Raw genomic sequence first — 10,851 nt, 5'->3', positions numbered from 1 at the left:
ACAGCTGCCGCAGCTATGTCTATTCGACAGTCTGCTGGCCTAGTAATGGATAACACATTGATTGTTATGGTTCCACATGCTGTGGATACATTGTTAAACAGGACCAAGACACAACACTTAACTAGTGCGCGATTATCTGGTTATGAGCTGACACTGCTAGCAAATCATATACACATAAAGAGATGCAACACGTTGAATCCAGCTACACTATTACCAATTCCAGCAGACCTAGATGAGATTGAGCAACATGATTGTCTGTTCAGAACAGAAGAAGAGACGAAAGGGAGAGTAGATCTTAAAGATACTCCCCTGACTGAGTGTGATGGTACTTTATGGGTGGATGGTTCGTGTTTCAAGCTTCCAAATGGTGATACGACTGCTGCATATGCTATCACGACTTTGCACACGATTGTTGAAACTGCACGTGTGCCACAAAATTTGGCTCAAGCAGCAGAATTGATTGCCCTTACGAGAGCATGCGTGTTGTCTGAAGGAATGAAAGTGAACATATATACGGCTAGCCAGTACGCCTTTGGCGTGGCTCATAGTTTTGGGCGATTGTGGAAAGAACGTGGGTTCCTGACTTCGCATGGAGCTAAGATTCAGAATGGCAAGTTGGTGAATGATCTCCTTGAGTCGCTGACCCTACCATCACAAGTTGCGATTATGAAATGCAGTGCGCATAAGAAAATCACTGATGATGGTCGTGGTAACGCGTTTGCTGATGAGGTCGCGAAAGAAACAGCAAAAGATGTAAAGACTCGAATGTATGTTGCAGGCCCTGCCAGATGGGTTGGTGATGTTGGAATGTGTGAAAACACAATAGAGAGTGTAAAGTCCCTTCAAGCTGAAGCCACAGAGAAAGAATTGAGCAAGTGGAGAGAAAGTATGGGTAAGTTGGATGAGAATGGTTGTTGGATTGATTTGTCAGAACATAGGCGATGGTTGTTACCTGATGCATATGTGCTTCCAGTGGTTACTATGGCACATGGAATGGCACATATCAGTACGAAAGGAATCTGTAAGTTGTTGGCTCCAGTATGGCAGAATGCTGGAATTCCTAAGTGTGCAGAGAATGTGGTCAAGAATTGTATGGTATGCTTGAAGTACAACCCTGGTAGGGGAACCCCAACTCCAGCTGGTCATTTTGCGCCTCCATCATATCCATTTGAAGTTTTGCAGTTGGATTTTATCCACATGGAAAGATGCAACAACCTGAAATATGTATTGGTGGTTGTTTGCGCTTTCTCAAAATGGATAGAGGCCTATCCCCTAAAAGATAACACTGCTCTATCCACAGCCAAAGCCCTTGTGAAGGAATTTTTCCCTATGTTTGGAATGCCAAGAATGGTGTGGAGTGATAATGGGAGTGAGTTTGTGGGCCAAGTGATGAAGAATGTGTGTGAGGGACTAGGTATAAAGCAGAAATTTCACGCTGCAAATCACCCCCAATCAGCTGGATTAGTAGAGCGCTACAATGGCGCTCTAAAACTCAAACTGGCCAAAATCCAAGCGAGCTCAGGTCTTAAATGGCCTGACGCTCTGCCTCTAGCACTCCTGTCCACCAGAATGACTGTGCAGTCACGAGTGGGAGTTAGTCCCTACGAGGTTGTTTTTGGCCGCCCGGCCAATGTATGGGGTGTGCCAAGACCGACAAAATTCAGTGAAATCGAACACCCAGTACTGCTTGATTACTTGTATGATTTGACGGTTAAACTGCGTGTTTTACACCAACAGGTGCATGATACTCTCCCCCAGGCCTCTGAGGCTCCAGGACACCCTATCGACCCTGGCACGTGGGTCTTGGTGAAAAATGTTCAGCGCAAGAGCAACGACGAGCCTCGTTGGATTGGCCCTCATCTCGTGCTCTTATCTACAAGATCAGCTGTTCGAGTAAAGGGGAAAAAGAACTGGATCCACGGCGCCCACGTGAAGAGGATACCTTTGCCTCTGCCGTATGACCAGTGGGTCCAGGAGGGTATCGCAGACTCTGAAACAGACACTGTACCTCGTTTTGTGCCGTTCAGTGATGCACGCATAAAAGGCACAACTTCAGCACAGGAAAGTGACGATATTTTGCAAGAAGCCGTGCCACCGTCAATTCGATTGGACACTACAGAGCCTGAACTTTTGTTTCAAGATCAAACAGTGCCTGGCCGTTTTCATTACAATCTAAGATCAAGGCCTAGGGACAAATAAATATTCTTTTTCTTTTACCCCTTTTTTTTTTTTGATAACCAGAGCTCTCCCATCTGAAGGACTTTTCTTGATTTTTGTTTTGCGAACCACCATCCGGGTTCAGCCGCAGGGTCGCGGTGCCAAGACTTTGGGGTACAGGCCGAAGACGTTAGGTCGACGGTTCTGGTTGGTCTAGGGCGTTCCCTGGACTGACAGGCGTACTCCTTAGCACGGCACGATTAGAGGATGGAGTTTTTTAAGATGGAGAGACTCACTGAGGAAATGAACTTTAAAGCAAGAATGTGTAAAATAATGAAGAGCAAACGTTTTGTATTTTTATGCCTGTTTGTATTATGTAGTATGGTAGTGTTTACTGTAGGATTTGTATTCTTCTCCTCTCAAGAGCCCATTGCACCCTATACCTCCTCCTACTGTCTCCTCACACTCTTTTCACCCTCTGCCTGAACATGAACAAGCTAGATGGTCCGAATTTGTAAACAACTCATGTATCCAGCTCCTGCACCAGCACCAACTAGTTATGAATACAACCAATTGTTGGGTGTGTGGTTTAATGCCACATACCATTAATAAGAGTATTCCCTATCTAGTGCTGCCGTATAGTTACAATGGATCGTCATGGGCATTCCAGACTATGTTTCTCTATGCACTAGATGCATACTCCCCGCGACAACCGCGTTCCATCAGACCTAGCACCAATAACAAAGCTTTAATGAAAGGAGTTGCCGATATGAGCAGAGATATCGATGCATACTCGTCTATTCCCAAAGAAGAGTTGAGAGCTTATGTAGGGTGGAACGCGACGGGGTATAGTATTAGTCTGGGTGAAAGACAGCGAAAAATCTCATCCCCAATCTGGGTCGTACCCCACATAGGTCGGTTCTGTTTACAAGGTAATGGTCAGAATCCTAGAGCTCAACTGGGAAGAAGTGACTGTACTGAAACGTACACTTTTCCGTCACAGTTTTCCCCTGCGTTTTTGGCTGCCAAGGGTACATATTTTATCTGCAATGACCGAGCATATACATGGTTGCCCCCTGACTTCTCAGGCACATGTTATATTGCAAATCTGCTACCGCCAACATTTACTGCCGCCTCTGACTATCACAAGACCAGAGTTGTGAGAGGCGTGATTAGTAAGGAGGATACTGCCGGTCAGGAAGCGGGAGATTTCTTTTTGGGTTTTCTGCCGTTTTGGGGACCTATGGTCAATAGTAGGAACTTGAGACAACTGACTCGTGTGGTTGAATCCACTGTTAATGTTACGGCTGGTGCCCTTGGTAATTTGACAGCTGAGCTCCAAGCGGATCGCCTCATGACTTTGCAGAACCGCATGGTTCTAGACGTCATACTTGCAGATCGCGGTGGGGTATGTAAGGTTATCCAATCTAGTTGTTGCATTTTCATACCAGACAACGCTCCAACAGTTTATCAAGCCATCTCCAAACTACATAAAATATCTGAGTCCATACATGTGGATAAAGGAGATTGGTCACTGGTGGGGTGGTTCTGGGAACTGATATCTGCCTGGGGTTGGAAAGTTCTGATGGTCATTGGAATGATCTTAGCCATCCTTTTCCTGTTCTGTCTGTGCATACAGTGTGCTCCTGCGATATGTGGCCTCTGTGCTACATTATGTGTAAGGAAACCTGTATCGAGGGACGAGCTAAGTAATAGGATGATGCTACAGCAACATCTCCATGACTTCGTGAATATTGACCTAGACTCGGATTGAAATGAGTATAGTTATTGCCTATGTAAGGGCAAAAGGAGGGTCTGTCGTACTTTAGAATTTGGGACCGCGGTATTAGTGAACCGCGAATGGTTAGTGCGGTATGTACAAGTGCTTTTTGTAACGTTTTAGCTATGAATGCACTGTGTATACGCTATTATACATCACTACGTGGGTTCCATTTTAGAAGCGGTGGCCATCTTATGGTTGCCCTCACATAGGCTACATAGCATGAAGCAAATACGGGCCTTTTAAAGCACATGTGCCTTTCTTTGACTTTTCTGTGACCTGGGCAGCTTGGCTCCGTTGCCCCAGGTCAAACTGGTCTCACAAGTTCCCCGTCCTCTGGCCACCTGTGATTAGCATCAGGGCTTGACACACCATAAAGTCTTTTCATCCTACACGAGCCTCCAGCTAATCTCTTTCTCACCTGACTGTTCCTGCTTTATGGCTTGTTTTCCAAACAGGAGATGCTCATGTTTATTGGGGCCTATCGATATCTGATGTGGGATCTGAGCCTTGCTGGGTAAATAATTACAGGCTGGCTTAACTGGAATGTGGGATGGTCATCATGACTCTGCCTTTTCGTTTGTAATGTATACATGTAATGGCCATATCGTAAACCAAGGAATGTATGCCTGAAGCAGGATATTCTGTATTTAAGAAGAAGCCCGTTTCTGTGATTTTCAGCAGTCTCCTGAGAACATACACGCTGTTGTACTTCTAGGATACCTGTAATTGGTCTGCAGCCAATAAACTGATCTTTGACTTCACCCAGAAGACTCTGTGTTTCTGTAGGTCTGAAACAGGAAGAACCCGAAGTCATAGGGTGTGTTCCCCTGCACCGCTGGGCTTAAAATACCCAGTACTTCAGGCCTGTAGTCACTAGTGCACTTGGCACTTTACCCCCTTCCTAACACACTCCGCCGCAAAGACAGCACAGGATTGGGCCAGTTTTTAGGCTACTCTTATGTTTATAACCTACTAATCATGGGCCATATCAGCAACGGCCAGCGATAATTATCGCTGGCCGTGCTTAGCGATAATTTTCTTATCGCTGGCAATCTCTGCTTTTTATCGCCCTGGTAGCGCGTTATCATCAACGCGCTGCTCCAGGGCGATAAAAATTCCAGAGATGGCGATGTTATCGCCGTTTTGCAGGGAACATCGCTGGTTTTCCAGCAATGTTCCCTTCAAAAGAGCGATAAGCTTGCTGATAACGACCCTGTGGCCGTATCAGCATAATCCACCCCCAATGTTAGGGGTGACCAAGGGGCATATCAACAACAACCGGCGATAATTATCGCTGAGCGCACTTAGCGCTCAGATAATTATCGTCGGGTAGCGCCGATTTTTATCGCTGAGATAGCGTGCTATTAGCAACGCTTCTCTCATCAGCGATAAATATCCTAGCGCTAACTGGCTAACGCGAGATTATCGCTGGAAACCCAGCGATAATCTCACGTTAGCTAGTTGATAGGGACTCACAAACTTAGCCATGATATCCACCTTCCATAGGATATCATGGCTAAGTCAGTCCTGAAGCAGGCGTAAGGAAAGTAGCGATAACAGGGGTTATCGCTACTTTTCTTGCCGCTATGCTTCATAGCGTTAGGCTTGCTGATAGGAGAAATGTCGCTTAGCGACATTTCTCCGGTCATGCCAGGTCAGGAACGACCACTTTGCATCTCATTAGAGATGCAAAGCTGGGCGTTAGGAATCCCGACGCTAAAGCAAGGTTTCACGCGTTAGCGTGGCCTTGCTGATTAGGCGATAAAATTATCGCCGCTTTTCGACCGAAAACGGCCGCAAAAGCGGCGATAATTTTTTATCGCCTGCTTGTTGATATGACCCTTAGTCAGGATTTTAGCAGACGTTAGTTTTTGGTGTTGTCTTGCACCTGGTTATTACCATTCTTTACATGTTGGCAGGCCAAGCCTGCAGCCTTTAAGAAGGGAAGAGGGCTCATAATGATGGCTTCCGACACATTCTGAGCCCCCGGTGTCGGAGTTTTATCGGATGCAATAATCATCACAGCCGAGAGGGGGTGCTCACAACCTGGCGCTTCGAAGGGGCGGGCTTCAGTGGAAGCACTAGAGAGGGGACTTTATTTGCACCTGGAAGTAGAGCGCTGTAGTAAAAATGTCCAACTTTTCAAGGATCGCTGTTGGACTTCCTCAAGCACATGTGCCTCTCCCAGTGACCGTTGCCCACTGCTTCCAGTTCTACTTTGTTTTGTGAAATGGCTGTTGTCTCATCATCCCCTTCTGCATGGATTTACTATAAAGTTGCCATATGTGAGAAATGTTTCTTCTGTACTCTTCACTCATTAAAACTATAGAATTCAATGTATTCACCCTGCAGTTTAAAGTTGTAAGACAGACTAATGAGCCTACATTCAGGCACCAGGATGGCCGAGTGGTTAAGGCGTTGGACTTAAGATCCAATGGACATGTGTCCGCGTGGGTTCGAACCCCACTTCTGGTAGACATTTTATCATCTCTAAGTGTAACTTAATTTCCACCTATTGTTCTTTGTCTGCTGGACCTGCGAAACCATACAAGGTTTACTTCTTTTCTCTGAAATTATCACATTTTGGTTATTTACGTGTATTTTTTGTTAGTACGGAATCAAAGCGCAGCGCCCTCTGGTGTCTGTGGGCAACGAACGCCGATCAGGTTTTTTTTCCTAGAACTTAAAACAGGTTATATCTATATATATTGGTGATGCTGAAAAGTGACTCTGCTCTCTGCTTCCAGTTCGAGCTCCGTGAGGTAAAAGGCACAGAGCATGGGGCACACCGGAAGCTTGTATGGGGGTGTTACGAGCCTGACCCAAAGAGACTGCAGTCACGTTTTGTGACAAAACTCATTTTATCGACAGGGACTTTTACTTTACTAAAGCATTCTTTGACAGCCTGAGCCCAGCGTCATGCAAACGTTCGCTATGTGGCGGTTAAAAGATCAAATATTAACAACGTCGTAGTGTATGCTTTAAAGGTTGTTACACATTGGAAACACCCCGCTAAATCAAAATAGCACGCTATCGAACATTCTATAAAAAACTATCAAGAGTTTCTAACAAACATTGTTAAAGGGTAAAAAGTTTTAAACCATATATCCGGAGAAAGACTTTAAGAGTAAAAGAACTTAGCGACAAGTCCTCGATAAATCTGCCAAGTGGTTACGTCAGCAACAGCTATCCACACCATATATATTTAGAGCACATTTCCTTAGAGCTGAGGGGCTTATTTACACGACCCTTGTGGCCCCGGTGCGCCACTTTTAATATGGGAAAAAGTGACGTACCCGTGGCGCAATAGGCTTGTAAATAATTAGAAACATTACTATTCCCCAAACTCGATGCACATCGACTTTATGGTCTCTTATTATAATTTTTTAATTTGTCACTGCGCACAGGTAAGTAGAAAATATCCTATAATGCTCAGAAATAACAAATAGATGAATGCACATGTGCACGTTAAAAATCAATTTTGTAAGAAAAAACCATGCGCCAGCCGGGAATCGAACCCGGGTCGCAAGAATGGGAATCTTGCATGATACCACTACACTACTGGCGCAGCTGGCGATTTGAGTATCGGTGTTGGTGTTGTATATGAGACGTACAGGAAGGGCAGGTGTGGACTGTTTTCCTTTCATAGTGATAAACAAGAGCACTGTGCAATCCTTGAAGATGTGTTTCTCAACTTACAAAGTAAAACATTTCTCTGAGTTCAACGGTTTTGTCTCCTGGGGCGGCAGCAGGTATTACACTCGCTTGTTTTTGTGCTCACATCCGTGTTTATTTTATGTGATATCCTCACATTCCCATCTGAGGAGAAGTCACGGGGTCCTTCCCTCATCCACCACGCTGTGACTTCGACACACATTCCCGTTATTTATTTATTTTATGCGTTCTTATATAGCGCGGACTTTACCCGAAGGTGTCAGAGCCTTCACAATAGGAACAGTAATGATACATGGGGCGAACATTACAAGTGAGCATGTTACAAAAGCAAACATTGCGTTACATGAGGCAATGGTGGCAATTGTGCAAGTATGAAGAGCAAACAAAAGACAAGAGGTAGCAAACGGTACCTTACAAAAGGAAAAAGTGACGTGTGCAGGTTACAAAAGAGTACAAAGTACAAGTAGAGGTATAATATGGCACTAAATGGCAGACACTCAAAACACAAGAACACACTGGGAAGGCACTTCTATAGGCATGGAGAACAGAATTTCCTATAATGGAAGGACTTCCTTCCGTTACTAAGAAAGGAAGGGATAGCGAGGGGATGAAATGCGTCCCCAGTAGCGCAGTCGGGATCACTGACCCACAGTTGAGAGCTTTGTCACTAAACCGCCCCTCTGACTAAGAGACGGGCTGTTTCTAAAACAAAACAAAAAACACACTTGGCATTCTTACAGCGCATTCGTGAATCTATCATATACAGGGACTGAACAAACGCAAAAGCTGCCTCTAAAGTACCTGTGGAGAGATAACAAGCTGTGTGAGTTTGTTTTCCTCTGTGGCATTTACATTTAAGTGTGAAGTTTCAGGCTGCCTCCAGTCAGGATATTAAAACAAAAGGAGGCCTGATGGCCCCTTAACTTCGGCCCAGCTGGAGGTGCAAAAAAAACCCTCCCTCGCTGCCCACTCGTTGCTGAAAATTACACGGGGCTCATTCATCATATTTCTGTGGGGCCCGACTTCTTGGCAGAGGGGACGGCGTCCACCCTGTGAAAAGAGTGGGTGGACGCCATGTACCTGCGTGTACCCCCGACTCGTACCCTGATACCACACCACATGTCCTTCAAGGAGGTGGAGCCCAGATGCTGGTTCCACGGCAGCCTCCTCATGCACAGTGGTGGGCGGTGGCTGCCCTCTCCAAGGGTACACTGTGGTGTCTGCTACCAGGCCACACTTCAGCCACTATTAAAAGATGCACATTTATTTATTTATTCTTTCATTCATTTATTTACACGATGTTACATTGTGCATACATTACCAGAGGTTTCAGAGCGCTTTGCATTAGAGCGAGGAATGTTATATGAGAAGGTTTTGAGTAGCACGACAGTAGGGGACCATACTTATGGCTACTACAGTTAGTCAGGGTAAGTACCGTATTTACAATATTGCATATTACAAGTAACAAGATTAGTAGGTTACACAGATAAATATTGTATAGCTTCAGAGATAAATGCAAGTTGTTGTACGGCATAGTTTATAAACTTAGATATCAGAAACCTTATGCACCGTTAGGTTACAAAGTAATGTTTCATTGAAGAGTTGTGTAACAGTCAGGGTCATGCCGTTAAGGCAGGGGCGCAGGCCTGGTGGGGAGCTTGGAGAGGAGTATTATTGTGGAAAAACTCTTTTCCCAACGGACCACAGTGACACTACAGCAGCCCCCCAGGTCATCCATGGACTATGAGGACACTACAGCAGCCCCCCAGGTCATCCATGGACTATGTGGACACTACAGCATCCCACCCAGGTCTCCCACGGACCACAGTGACACTACAGCAGCCCCCCAGGTCATTCATGTACTATGAGGACACTACAGCAGCCCCTTCAGGGCATCCATGGACCATGAGGACACTACAGCAGCCCCCCAGGTCACCGATGGACCACGAGGACACTACAGCATCCCACCCAGGTCACCCATGGACCATGAGGACACTACAGCAGCCCCCCCCAGGTCATCCGTGGACCACGAGAACACTACAGCAGCCCCCCCAGGGTAATCCGTGGACCACAAGGACACTACAGCAGCCTTCAGGTCATCCATGGACCACGAGGACACTACAGCAGCCCCAGGCCATCCATGGACCACAAGGACACTACAGCAGCCCCTCAGGGTAATCCATGGACCACAAGGACACTACACCAGCCTCCAGGTTATCCATGGACCACGAGGACACTACAGCAGCCCCTCAGGGTCATCCGTGGACCACGAGGACACTACAGCAGCCCCAGGTCATCCATGGACCACGAGGACACTACAGCAGCCCCTCAGGGTCATCCATGGACCACAAGGACACTACTGCAGCCTCCAGGTCATCCATGGACCACGAGGACACTACAGCAGCCCCAGGTAATCCATGAACCACGAGGACACTACAGCAGCCCCTCAGGGTAATCCATGGACCACGAGGACACTACAACAGCCTCCAGGTTATACATGGACCACAAGGACACTACAGCAGCCCCTCAGGGTCAGCCATGGACCACAAGGCCACTACAGCAGCCCCCAGGTCATCCATGGACCACGAGGACACTACAGCAGCCCCAGGTCATCCATGGACCATGAGGACACTACAGCAGCCTCTCAGGGTCATCCGTGGACCACAAGGACACTGCAGCAGCCTCCAGGTCATCCATGGACCACGAGGACACTACAGCAGCCCCAGGTCATCCATGGACCACAAGGACACTACAGCAGCCCCTCAGGGTAATCCATGGACCACGAGGACACTACAACAGCCTCCAGGTTATACATGGACCACAAGGACACTACAGCAGCCCCTCAGGGTCATCCATGGACCACAAGGCCACTACAGCAGCCCCCAGGTCATTCATGGACCACGAGGACACTACAGCAGCCCCAGGTCATCCATGGACCACGAGGACACTACAGCAGCCCCTCAGAGTCATCCGTGGACCACAAGGACACTACAGCAGCCTCCAGGTCATCCATGGACCACGAGGACACTACAGCAGCCCCAGGTCATCCATGGACCACAAGGACACTACAGCAGCCCCTCAGGTTCATCCATGGACCACGAGGACACTACAACAGCCTCCAGGTTATCCATGGACCACGAGGACACTACAGCAGCCCCTCAGGGTCATCCGTGGACCACAAGGACACTACAGCAGCCTCCAGGTCATCCATGGACCACGAGGACACTACAGCAGCC

The 10,851-nt window shown here is 47.1% G+C and overlaps 2 non-coding genes across 2 annotated transcripts; one reads left to right on the top strand and one right to left on the bottom strand.

The window, feature by feature from the left end:
* Nucleotides 1-6,332: 6,332 nt before the first annotated feature.
* TRNAL-UAA (transfer RNA leucine (anticodon UAA)) lies at nt 6,333-6,415 on the top strand. The gene has a single exon. It is a non-coding gene; the product is annotated as a tRNA-Leu (tRNA).
* A 1,022-nt stretch (nt 6,416-7,437) lies between these two features.
* TRNAG-CCC (transfer RNA glycine (anticodon CCC)) lies at nt 7,438-7,508 on the bottom strand. The gene has a single exon. It is a non-coding gene; the product is annotated as a tRNA-Gly (tRNA).
* Nucleotides 7,509-10,851: the final 3,343 nt, after the last annotated feature.

This window comes from Triturus cristatus, chromosome 4_1 (assembly GCF_964204655.1).
Source record: "Triturus cristatus chromosome 4_1, aTriCri1.1, whole genome shotgun sequence".
NCBI classification, from domain to species: domain Eukaryota; kingdom Metazoa; phylum Chordata; class Amphibia; order Caudata; family Salamandridae; genus Triturus; species Triturus cristatus.
The sequence above is the reverse complement of the archived record's forward strand: the minus strand, read 5'-3'. Positions and strand labels throughout refer to the sequence as shown.